Source organism: Bufo gargarizans, chromosome 5, assembly GCF_014858855.1.
Source record: "Bufo gargarizans isolate SCDJY-AF-19 chromosome 5, ASM1485885v1, whole genome shotgun sequence".
Lineage (NCBI taxonomy): Eukaryota > Metazoa > Chordata > Amphibia > Anura > Bufonidae > Bufo > Bufo gargarizans.
Window position 1 is genome coordinate 37,180,383 of NC_058084.1, and position 13,758 is coordinate 37,194,140.

The window sequence follows — 13,758 nt, forward strand, 5'->3', positions numbered from 1 at the left end:
TATTGTGGCCCCTCACAGTACTAATGCCCACCTTGTGGCCTCTCACAGTACTAATGCCCACCTTGTGGCCCCTCACAGTAATTAAGCCCACCTTGTGGTCCCTCACAGCAGTTATGCCCACCTTTGTTTCTGTCACAATAGTTATGCCTACTTTTGTGTCCCCTTACTGTAGTTATGCCCAGATATGTGCCCCTAACAGTAGTTATGCCCAAATATGTGCCCCCCTCACAGTTGTTATGCCCAGATATGTGTCTCCCTCACAGTAGTTATGCCCAGATATGTGCCCCCTCACAGTAGTTATAGCCAGATAGGTGCCCCCTCAAGGTCGTTATGCCCAGATATGTGCCTCCCTCACAGTAGTTATGCCAGATTATGTGCCCCTCACAGTAGTTATGCCAGATATGTGCCCGCTCACAGTGGTTATGCCAGATATGTGCTTCCTCACAGCAGTTATGCCAGATATTTGCCACCTTAAAGTAGTTATACTCAGATATGTGCCCAACACAGTGGTTATGCTCTTTTGTGCCCCCTTACTCTAGTTGTTATCCTATTTTTGCAGTTTTATGAAAAAAAAAACAACACATACTTACCCTCTTCCCTGATGACGCGCTCCCACACTCACATCGTGCTGCTGGCTGTGCTGGAGGCCGATTCCTGGGCTTTCAGCGCTCCTCCCACAGCCAGCAGTGCGATGTGTGGCCTGCAGGGGGAACACCTGAGCTCTGAAGAACAGTGAAGCAGGGAGCGGAGAGGTCTCCCTACTTCACTCTGAAAACAAACAGCCCGGCAGTGACAAGAACTGTGGGGCCGGTTGAGTGCGCCCTCTCCTCCTGGCCTCTGTGCCCCCTCATGTTTGAAGAGCGCTCTGACGGGGGCCGGCATTCTCACTGTACTTCATGCCGGGCCCCGTCAGAGCGCTCCCATTCCAAGTAAGTGCAGCGGGCCCCCTCCCCCTGCCAGTCACGGTCTCACCCTCTGCGACTGCAATCGTTACTCCCCTGTCTGTGCCTATCCACCACAGCAAGGTGACCTCTGTATGGATGGGAACCTACCTCTATGCCGTACATGGGCATCTAAATTCAAAGAGAGCAGAAACCACATATTTACTTTCACTGCTACAATTGCTACCTCTCTGAGTTATTGAAGTGAGCCCCTGAGGAGCCAGAGCAGAGGAAAGTAATGGTATACTTCAGGACATGAGCGAACTTCATGTTTTGAAGTTCAGGTTATGGCAGAATTCCATTATGGACTCCTGCATAACGGAAACTGTCCGGATCCGTTATGCTGCCCATAGACTTCTATTCTGACGGAATGCAAAACTTAAATGCCTCTTAAAGGCTTCCATTTGGCATTTTATCATCGAATTCCGTTATGTTTCATGGTAACGGAATCCATAATGGAATTCTGCCGCAACTTAAACCCGAACTTCAAAATATGACGTTCGCTCATCCCTACTAGGCAGGGCACATAATGAAAATACAATGGCCGGCATGTGATGTTAAGAGAGTCAGAAATCAAGTCAGATTGAACTTTACTGTGTACACAATGGGAGTTGTAGTGCAATCAGCAGTTATCTGTACACAGTGCCAATTCCTTCAAGATGTCCAAGCATGAGCTAACAGGTTGGTTGCAGCAGTAGCCCCCTGGTTTATCCTTCTTTTGCTAAAATCTCTGTTACTGGGAGCTCTGACTAAGGGCTCTTGCACACGACCGTATGCCCTCTGAGACATATGGTCCGTGAGCGGGCCATATGTCCCGGAGCGGCATTGATCGTTCACACGGGGGAACACAGCATCATAGATTACAGCATCATTGAAATCTATGATGCTGTGTGCCCCCGTGTGAACGATCAATGCCGCTCCGGGACATATGGCCCACTCACGGACCATATGTCTCAGAAGGCATACGGTCGTGTGCAAGGGCCCTAACAACTACAATTTGGCAATTTTGGCTGTAGTGTCCACTAAGCTGCTGTGACATCATAAAGATTTAGTTGGTGCGTAAGCCACTGTGATGATGTAATTTTCAGGTATCTTCAATAATCGACTATTGCTCCGCCTGTAGTATGCCACGACCTAATTCAGAACCTCACTCAGGCTCCACAATTATATCCAGATAATTGACTCAGTCGTATTAGTCTTGTTTAAAAGGTTATTCGTAAGGTATAAATAATACTCACTCTTTTGAAGCTTTGCTTGTATTTTTTCTGGTCTTTTATTGTTTATATAAATAAATCGCTATACTGCATAGTCATCCTGAGAGCGCTGAATTGATTGCTACCGCATGCTGCGCGACGTTTCGGGGGTCACGCCCCCTTAATCATGTGTGCCTGTGGGTTGTAACCATGCGCTTTAAATGCAATCTGTTTCCATGATCATCATTTCACATTTACATATAGCTTAATAGCTTCAGTTTTCACAGACGTACATAAAATATTTATGTTGCATTTAAAACCAGTTACTGAGATACTGATCATAAAAATATCTTAAAGTTGCAGATTTCATTTAACTTTTTAGGATATAGTGTCTCCGTTTTCATTATCCATCTAGTCTCGTATTGTAGCAATCTCTGCTTATTTCCTGCCAGAGTAGTTCCTTCATTAATGCAATCCAACAGTGTTGCAACAATGCAGTTTCGCTATACTTGTCTTCCTCTGTTTTACCTGCATTCACCTCCTGCATTTCCATATATATCGTCTAATATTAGATTTGTGTTCATTTAATCGTACCTTTATTTCTCTTTTTGTCTGTCCGATGTACCATAAACTACATGGACAACGAATGCCACAAACGACATTTTTTGTCATACATGTAGAAAAATGGGGCATCGGGATTTTATATCCCTGTCTTGGGTGATATATGGAATCTCCTTTTAAAATGGAATGGCAGTTAGTACAGGATGAACATGGGAAGGTTCCTTTCTTCCTCGCAGCTAGAAAAGTCTGTTTCTTTTTCTTTTTTGTTCTGATGTCACCTCTGCTAAGTGTATTGCCAACAGCTCTGCCTCTCCGATATGAAAAACTAGGTTTTGCCATATTTCTTATCGTATTTTAATAATCCCCAATATTTATTTATAGCATTTTTTATGAGAGTCGCGTTTCTACCATAGGTCCCTATATAAATGCAGCGATTATCCTTGGCCTTATTTTTTTCTCTGACTAATAGATCTTCACGTGAAATTTTGTCTACTACACTACTAATGTTCTTAATCAGTCTCCCTGGGTAACCACGATCGGTGAACTTTTTAGCAAATTTTTTTATGCTTGTCATACTCATGGTCAGTTTTAGTGATGCGTTTTGCTCTAATAAATTGACTTTTAGGTATATTTGTGAATACGTGTGGGGCGTGATAGCTAGAATATAGCAATATATTATTTCGATCAGTTGGCTTGGTATATAGTGTAGTATTAAATCTCCCATTGTCTCCTTTCTTGATCTCTACATCTAGGAACTGTATAGTATTACCCTGGGTTCACACCTGAGCGCTTCTGAGACGCGCGTTTTGCGCGTTTTTTGCAATAGTAAACGCGCGTTTAACTCGCGTTTGTGTGATTGACTGCAGTGTTGTCCAATGAGTCTATGGCCAAAACGCGCGACAAACGCCCAAATAAAAGCTCAAAAACTTGTTTATGCGTCAGGCGTTTTACAGCGCGTTCAAACACGCTGTAAAACGCTCAAGTGTGAACCAGGGCCATAGGGAAGCATTGGTTTTCACGTGTTGAGCGTTTTACAGCGCGTTTGAACGCGCTGTAAAACGCTCAGGTGTGAACTTAGGGTTAGGGTGATAGTGCAATTGAAATTTTATAGTCTCATGAGAGGAATTGAGATAATCGATGAATTCCATCAGTGACTGTTCCGTACCCTTCCACAGTAGAAATACAGTATATCATCCACATAGCGTAGCCATGTGGATGATATTTCTAATTTTCCATTATTGAAAATATGCTCAGTCTCAAATGCCGCCATGAAGTAGTTCTCAGGTAAGCTGGTGTGACATCATAATGATTTAGTTCTCAGGTAATCTGCTATGACATCACAATGGTGTAGTTCTCAGTTATGCTGCTATGACATCACAATGGTGTACTTCTCGGGTAAGCTTCTGTGACATCACTATGATGTAGTTTTCAAAGAATTAGCACCAGAATATTTTCTATTACTATGGCATTATTGTACTTTATTTGGTTTTCAGAGCGCTGCTGTATTGTGTTTTTTCTTTGTGTTTCTAGCCATGGCGGCATGCACCTGCGCATTGGGATGTGCTGACTAGTAATGAGCGGGAGGTGCCATATTCGATTTCGACGAAATCGAATATTCGTCATTATTCTAGTTATCGCGATTAATATGTGATTTAAATAATCGCGCATTGCGATTTTAACTTAAGGCAACTTTCCTATTGGTTTGATATCTAGAATTAGCGAAGATGATGAATATGTCGAATGTATTCGTCATATTCCTCAAAACAAAGATAACAAAGTATTCTCCATCTTCGTTTTAGCTCCACATTCGTCAACTTCGCCAATTCTAACGATCAAATAGGAAAGTTGACTATAGAGACAGCTGTGTTTAATTCGCTATGCGATTATATTACTTAGCTTTTTTTTATAAATAGAATAATTATAATAATTATCAAGTATTATAATTATTTTATTTAAAAAAAAGCTAAGTAATATAATCGCATAGCGAATTAAACACAGCTGTCTCTATAGACAACTTTCCTATTTGATTGCTAGAATTAGCGAAGTTGACGAATATGGAGCTAAAACGAAGATGGAGAATACTTCGTTATCTTCGTTCTGAGGAATAAGACAAATACATTCGTCATATTCGTCAAGCGTCATCTTCGCTAATTCTACCAAGCCAACCATAGTAAACCAGCTCTAAGTTGAAATCGCAATTCGATTAATATAACTTGAATTAATTGAATTGCGATTTCAACTTAGAGTTGGGTTTCTAATGGGTCAGCTTGCTAGAATTAACGAAGTTAACGAATATGGAATATGGCAGTGCTAAGTTGAAATTGCAATTCGATTAATTCAAGTTATATTAATCGAATTGCGATTTCAACTTAATTCTCACATCCGACAGTACATTCTAGTATGGAGGCGTTCCCATGGTGATGGGGACGCTCCATGAGCACGGAAGTCGGCAGAAGCGGCAACGGGCACTGACTGGAGCAGCTAGGAAGCCAGGAATCCAAAAGGACAGGTAAGAACTACTTTTGGGAAGTGGGAAAGAAAAAAATATAACAATAAAAAAACAAAAAAAGTGCCGATATTCGATAAAAAAATTCGCTATTCGAATATTCGCGCTCAACACTAGTGCTGACTGACCCACTTTTTCTTTGCAGTTTGTACTGGAGTTGTGGCTGACTCCATTTAGTCTTGCACCCCTGACAAGCCTGTCTGCCCCATAGGCTGATTTTAATTAGTGTAAGTATAAGGCCTCATGCACATGAACGTATGGGTTCCGTTTCCGTATTTCGGACCACATATGCGGATCCGTAATAAACGGACACCATTCCGTGTGCATTCCGCATCTGAATGCGGACCCATTCACTTGAATAGGTCCGCAAAACCGGAGATGCGGAGTGGTGCGGAACGGAAGCATGGAATGGAACTCTACGGAGTGCTTCTTTGGGGTTCTGTTCCGTATTTCCATTCCTCAAAAAGATAGAACATGTCCTATTTTTTTGCGGAAGGGACGAATGCAGACCCATTCAAGTTGAATGCGTCTGGAATCATGACGGCGGCCGTACGGAGGTTGCCCGTGCATTGGGGCCCGCAAATTGTGGTTGCCAATGGACGGAACGGCCCACTTACGGCCATGTGAATGAGGCCTAAAGCTTAGTCTGCTCTCCCTGCTCTCACTGGAAGCCTTCTGGCACCAGGAGAGGTATAGAGTGGGCTCAGCATGTATGTTGGTACCTGCATCCCCTGAATTTAATGGAGGTCATTTTGGCACCAGAAATTATAAAAAGTAGAGTGGACCCAGCCAGGGCCGGTGCTACCATAAGGCAGACCAAGCGGCCACCTTAGGGCGCACCCTGGGGGAGGGCGGAAAAATGTGACATGGAGGGGGAGAAATGTGACATGGAGGGGGAGAAATGTGACATGGGGAGCTGATGGCTGGGGGATGATGTCTGACATGGGGTTCTGATCTGAGGTCTGATTAACATTGGGGGTCTGATTGCTGGTCTGACCTGAGATGTAATGGAAAATATTTTTTTCTTATTATCCTCCTCTAAAACCTAGGTGCGTCTTAGAGGGCGAAAAATATGGTCCTTAAACCAGCGATTGTCTGAAGCAGAGAGAAGATACCAGGACCACAGAGAGGAAAAGTGTGGGGGAAGGGCGCCAAAATGTAGCTTCGCTTGTGTTGGCAAAAATCCTTGCACCGGCCCTGGTCATGTGTTATAACTGGGTAGACAGCCATGGGTTATAGCATGATCGACGGAGTCTCCACCCCATTTAGGCTAGTGATGTTTATTTCGTTTTTATTATTCTGTATGGGATTTCTTTGTGTTATTGTATATTTAATTACTTAGGAAATATATTATTCACTTAGCCTGCGTAAGCTTATTCATTCTCAAATCTTTAGAATTCACTTTTTACGTTACAAAAGGGGTATGATTTTTTTAAAAGTATTGGGGGGGGGGGGGGCAGAGAAGAGAACCTGCCCTGGATGCCAGTACCTGAGTAATAAAACATTATGGTGTCACAGCAGCTTACTCGAGAACTACACCATTGTGATGTCACAGCAGCTTACCTGAGAACTACATCTTGTGATGTCACAGAAGTTTACTTAATTTACCTAAGAACTAAATCATTATGATGTCACAGCAGCTTACCTGAGAATTAAATCACTATGATGTCACAGCAGCATACCCAAAAGGTACACCATTGTGAGGTCATAGTAGCTTACATGGCAACTACACCATTGTGATGTCACAGTAACTTTCCTGAGTACTACATCATTATGATGTCACAGCAGCTTAGCTAAAAACTAAATCATTATGATGTCACAGCCGCTTACCTGAGAACTACATTATGATGATGTCACAGCAGCTTACGTGAGAACTACATCATTGTAATGTCACAGAAGCTTACCTAAGAACTACATCATTGTAATGTCACAGCAGCGTAGGTTACTTTCACACTGGCGTTTTGGCTTTCCGTTTCTGAGATCTGTTCAGGGCTCTCACAAGCGGTCCAAGATGGATCAGTTTTGCCCTAATGCATTCTGAATGGAAAAGGACTCGCTCAGAATGCATCAGTTTGCCTCTGGGGACGGATCTGTTTTCTCTGACACAATCTGGCACAATAGAAAACGGATCAGTCCCCCATTGACTTTCAATGGTGTTCAAGACGGATCCGTCATGGCTATAGAAGACATAATACAACCGGATCCGTCCATGATGGATGCATGCGGTTTTATTACCATAACGGAAGCGTTTTTGCAGATCCATGACGGATCCGCAAAAAACGCTAGTGTAAAAAGTAGCCTTACCTGAAAACTATATCATTGTGATGTCACAGCAGCTTACCCGAGAAATAAATTATTTTGATGTTAAAACAGCTTACCTGAGAACTACATTCTCATAATGTCACTGCAGCTTACCTGAGAACTACATCATTATGATGTCACTGCAGCTTACCTGAGAACTACATCATTGTGATGTCACTGCAGCTTACCTGAGAACTACATCATTATGATGTCACTGCAGCTTACCTGAGAACTACATTATTATTATGTCACTGCAGCTTACCTGAGAATTCGCTACTGTGATGTCACAGCAATTAGCCTGAAACCTACATCATTATGAAGTCACAGCAGCTTAAGTGAGAACTACACCATTGTGATGTCATAGCAGCTTACCTGAAATCTAAATCATATTGATTTTACCGCACTTTACCTAAGAGCTATATCATTATGATGTCACAGCAGCTTTCCTGAGAACGTCACTACTGGGAGGTCACAGCAACTAAAAACTACATCATAGAAAAAAGCACAATACAACAGCACTCTGCAAACCAAATACAGTACAATAATGCCATAGTAATAGAAGATATTCTGGTGCTAATGCTACGCTTATTTAGTAAATGAGAGATTCTTGGCAAATACATTTTTGCCGTCTGCCACACATCTCTGTAATATGGGAACCTAACACTAAATGCTACCGGTTATGTGCCATAATAGACACCATAAAATTCAGGGAGTGCAGGTTCCTCATGCATGCTGGGTGACATGACCGATGTCCCAGGGTGTACAAGAGAGATAGGGCAATCCTACTCACATCCGACCTAGAATGGAGAGCCTGGTGGAGTCTAAGAAAATATGGGTCACAGAGTTTAAACCTGTTAGCCCCTCCTCCAGCGTGCATCACGCATGTCTCTGAGATCATTCAGGAATGTGGTCTTATCAGCACAATGGGGGATGGGTACTATCTGTAACCCACTTTATTACAAGGGGAGCTGAATGGTGAGTGACAGGACATCAGCTACCAGCGCTCCAGCAATGAGCGCTTCCATCTGTATTGATGGAAGCGATCATTGCTTCTAGGCTCTGGCACCCCTGAGAGCCCACACCTTAGCACGCCTCTGGTTCTTAGTGATGTAGTTCTCTGGAAAGCTGCTGTGACATCAGAGTCATGTAGTTCTCATGTAAGCTGCTGTGACTTCATAAGGATTTAGTTCACAGGTAAGCTGCTGTGACATCACAATGATGTAGTTCTCAGGTAAGCTGCTGTGACCTTAAGATGATGTAGTTTTCAGGAAAGCTGCTGTGACATCACAATGGTGTAGTCCTCAGGTAAGCTGCTGTGACATCACAATGGTGTAGATCTCAGGTAAGCTGCTGTGACATCACAATGGTGTAGTTCTCAGGTAAGCTGCTTTGACATCACAATGGTGTAGTTCTCAGGCAAGCTGCTGTGACCTTAAGATGATGTCGTTTTCAGGCAAGCTGCTGTGACATCACAATGGTGTAGTTCTCAGGTAAGCTGCAGTGACATCACAATGGTGTAGTTCTCAGGTAAGCTGCAGTGACATCACAATGGTGTAGTTCTCAGGTAAGCTGCAGTGACATCACAATGGTGTAGTTCTCAGGTAAGCTGCTGTGACATCACAATGATAACACCATCAATGGTCTCTAACTCAAGAGGTACACTCCTCAAATATATGAAATCACACAAACAAAAAGGAGTGCAACCACATCAATTTTCTGAGATTAAAAAATAACATTTTATTTATATCATGGTAAAACAACATGTTTTATAGTACATAAATGTGTGTACACGGGGACAAATCACAGATATGAATCACCTTTTCAACAGACCCATAGCACTAATTATGCCGAGATCTACCCCCTTGCACTGTACTCTCCGGAAACTCCCAGCAAAAATGGATCACACTGAGGGGATCAGAATCTGGGCAAACAATTCAATTGCACGAATGCTATCTATGTAGATCTGTGCCTCACTTATGCAGCTCTAATCATCAGATTTAACAAAGCCGAAAAGGTGCACTACATAACTGTGTTACATACCAAAATGCAGGGGCTGCGGGCAAGGTGAAGTTACTCCTCAACGCGCGTATAGTTTCGCGTATAGTTTGCTTCCTCAGGAGGAGTTGAAAATCAGGGGACAGAAAACAGATTAAAAAAAAAAAAAAAAAAACGGCCGCTCACCAATCAAGCGCTGGGCTTGCGATCATGTGATGCATCACATGACCCCCACGTCACTACAACGGCGCATGGCCAATCTGCATCCGCCGCGTCACAGAGCTTCCGCCCTTCCCCTGAGGCCGATAGAGGAGAGGGCGGATGGGCTGATCGCCATCGCCTCCACCAAACCTACACTTGAGAGAAAGGGCCGAAGCGGACCGGCAGACCGAACGACCATGCGCACATGTGACAAATACCAATCGCAGCACTGATGATCACCCAAAATCTTTTCTGTATTCTTATGGATATGTTTGAAACAATATACTGCTGCGATATGACATCTGGCCAGTGGATACTTATGAGGTCCTTAATATTGCAGACATTATCATATTTTGAAGAAAAAAGTGCTAGTGCATGTTGTTCTCTAAACCATAAAAAGTTCATATCATTGTATATACTCTTGGTTTTTAGTTCATGACTCAAAAGTGACTAGTTCATATTATGAAATAAAGTGCAAGTGCATATTATACTCTAACCCATGGAGAATTCATATCCATGAATCATGATCAATAGTTCATAAATCTAAAATAACGAATTCATACCATGAAACAAAGTGCAAGTGCATATTATACCTTAAGCCATGGAGAGTTCATATCAATATATACTCATAATTTATAATTCATAACTCAAATAACATAATATCCCATACAATTATTGATACATTACAGAATTATTGTGACTAGATTAGTAAAACAACCAAAATAATATAATAATAGATTTAAAGTGTTGATATCATCTAACCACATATAGTTAGTGCCTGGTAATAATAGTGTGTATATTACTGAAACTCCTAATAATAATATAAAACTGTGCATATCTAAACATATATAATAAAAAATGCTGCAAATTTAATAAATATGTAAAAAAAAAAAAAGATCTCAATTTGAGGCCAAAAGGGACCTAATTCATTGGATGATATATCAAGATCCAAGTGACGCGCAGATCACGGCATACATCAATATTCATGGTGAGTCGACAAACTAGAAAAATATATAAGACAAAAGTTAATATGCATATTCTACATATCATATGACAACAACACATTTTAAAAAGAAATGGGTAAAAAAATCCCATATCCACCCCTAAAATGAAGTCACTGTTCAAAGGAAGGAGCCGAAGCCAAAACTTTCATTTAATCCCTTAGGGGTCAGAGTTTTTAATCTAAAAATCCATCTGGTCTCAATCTGGGCTAGGATTTTACTGTAATTGCCCCCTCTGATCCCCAGGTGTACTTTATCAATCCCTCTAAACCTCAGTCCGGTTGGATTGCTTGAATGATGGATTTTAAAATGTTTGGGAAGAGTTTTCAGATCATTCAGATCTACAGTCTCTTTGGCTTTTTCAATGTCCCGCACATGTTCTCTTACTCTTTTGCGGAACTCCCTTGTGGTCAGACCAATGTAAATTTTATTACATGGGCAGGTCGCGTAATAAATAATACCAGTGGACATGCAGGAGATATATTCTCTGATATCATAAATTTTGCTTTTATCGGAATCCGTAAACTGAGTTGACCTATCGATGTTGGCGCATGCTTTGCAGGCGCCACATGGATAGGACCCCTTAATCAAGGTTTGATCTTTTGTTTTTCGCCCTGATATATAATGGCTACGTACTATTGTATCTTTTAAGTTCCTGGAACGTCTTGCCGTTAAAAGAGGTTTCTCTGAAATACATTTACTCAGTTTAGTATCCGTCTTAAGAATATTCCAATGCTTGTTTAGAATTTCATATAGGTGTTTCCACTGGTTATTATAGTTTGTAATAAACCTTATATCCTGATTAGTAGTAGATGCCATCTTGCCAATTTTTTTCTCCTCATTGGGACATAATAATTGTTCTCTTTTACGTCCCTTCGCTAATTAGATGCCCCTTTTAATCTGTCTGTTACTATATCCTCTTTCTTTGAACCGATTTTTTAGTTTTTCAGATTCCTCCAGGTAGTTTATTTCATTTGAGCATATTCTTTTAAGGCGTATAAACTGATCTTTAGGAATTCCATCAATTGTGGATCTCGGATGCGCTGAGTTGGCATGTAGTAGAGAGTTGACTGCAGTTGTTTTCCTATATATTTCTGTCTGCAGTTTTCCTTCATCATCAGCTTTGATCTTAATGTCCAAGAAATCGATTACACGTCCTGCTTTGAAGGAGAGCTTAATGTTAGACGTATTATTGTTTAAAGTACTCATAAACATATTGAGATCTTCCATGGTGCCCTCCCATATGAAGAGTATATCGTCGATATACCGGATCCAGTCATGGACTCTATCGATATGTTCAGGGGGGGCACCATGGAAGAGCTCTCTCTCCCAAGCTCCCAAAAACAAATTAGCGTACGATGGGGCACATGTGGCCCCCATCGCAGCGCCTTGTATCTGTAAATAAAATTTGTCTTTGAAGACGAAAAAATTGTGATGTAAAATGAAATCCAATAATTGTAACAACAACAGATTCAAAGAAGGTTCCAAATTATTACTTTTTAGGAAGTTTGCCGTGGCACGCAACCCGTCCTCATGACGTATGCTCGTATAGAGGGACTCTACGTCTGCAGTTACCAGGATCATCTCTTCGGTAAGCTCTATTCCTTCAAGTCTATTCAGAACAGCTGTAGTATCCTGCACAAAGGAGGGAAGACAGATCACCAATTGCTGCAGGTAAAAATCTTTGAGTGACATCACAATGATGTAGTTCTCAGGTAAGCTGCTGTGACCTTAAGATGATGTCGTTTTCAGGTAAGCTGCTGTGACATCACAATGGTGTAGTTCTCAGGTAAGCTGCTGTGACATCACAATGGTGTAGTTCTCAGGAAAGCTGCTGTGACATCACAATGGTGTAGTTCTCAGGTAAGCTGCTGTGACATCACAGTGGTATAGTTCTCAGGTAAGCTGCTGTGACATCACAGTGGTGTAGTTCTCAGGAAAGCTGCTGTGACATCACAGTGGTATAGTTCTCAGGTAAGCTGCTGTGACATCACGATGATGTCGTTTTCAGGAAAGCTGCTGTGATGCCACAGTGCTGTAGTTCTCAGGTAAGCTGCAGTGACATCACAATGGTATAGTTCTCAGGCAAGCTGCTGTGATATCATAATGATTTAGTTCTCAGCTGCTGTGACATCACTCAGGACACAGCTGCAACATCCTAATTTGGTTTTGTGATATCACAAGTGTATTTCACTTATGAAAAAAAATGGCACCTTTTATGACTTCACAAAAGTTACAGTGAGGCAAACTCCTGTGACATCTGTCCGTCAAGGGGCTGTGACAAAGTGGCCGCGACTATGAAATATGTTAAGTACATTTTGTGCCCATGATACCTGGGCTGTACTGTACATTGGTTTACACTAATGATGTCAAATAGTGTTAGGTATGAGAGTGGATGGCGACAGACCACAGAAGAACAATGGAATGGCTTTACTAAAGATGATTTAGCAGTACCGCAACAAACTATTCTACTGTACTGCTGTAGATTTTTCTGCTAGGGCAGTATTTTGTACTGCTGGCCATGCCTGCTTCCATTGTCCATGTCTACTTGTGTTGCCCCACCTTCTGTCGGTCTGGATCCTCCTACTACATATGAATACTTTTATTTTTTTCCAGGGCCACTATATGGTCCCAGTCCACAGATAGAGCTGTGTAGTTTTGGTGTCAATTTCTGGTGCTGGACCTACAGCTAAATAGCTGATCAGCTTGGTGATTGTCCTCTACAAATCTGATATAGATGGCTTGAGCTTGGCCATCAATATCAAAATCCTGGACAAATCTTTTAAGACTCAAAGACAGAGCCTGCACTAAAGATTTTGATTACATTTCCTGTACTAATTTATTTCCAAAAATCTTCCCATTGTGTTCAATACTACCTATATCGATCCATGTGTTTAGCTCCATCTAGTGGTGGCTGCAGCTAGGCAGAATTATACAACCTGGTTATGAATTATACAACTTGATTATGAATTATAGAACCTGGATATGAAAAGAATAAGCACAGAAAATTGGATTTAGATTAATGAATGTTAATGTAAGTGGGGGAAATGTGGAGCTGG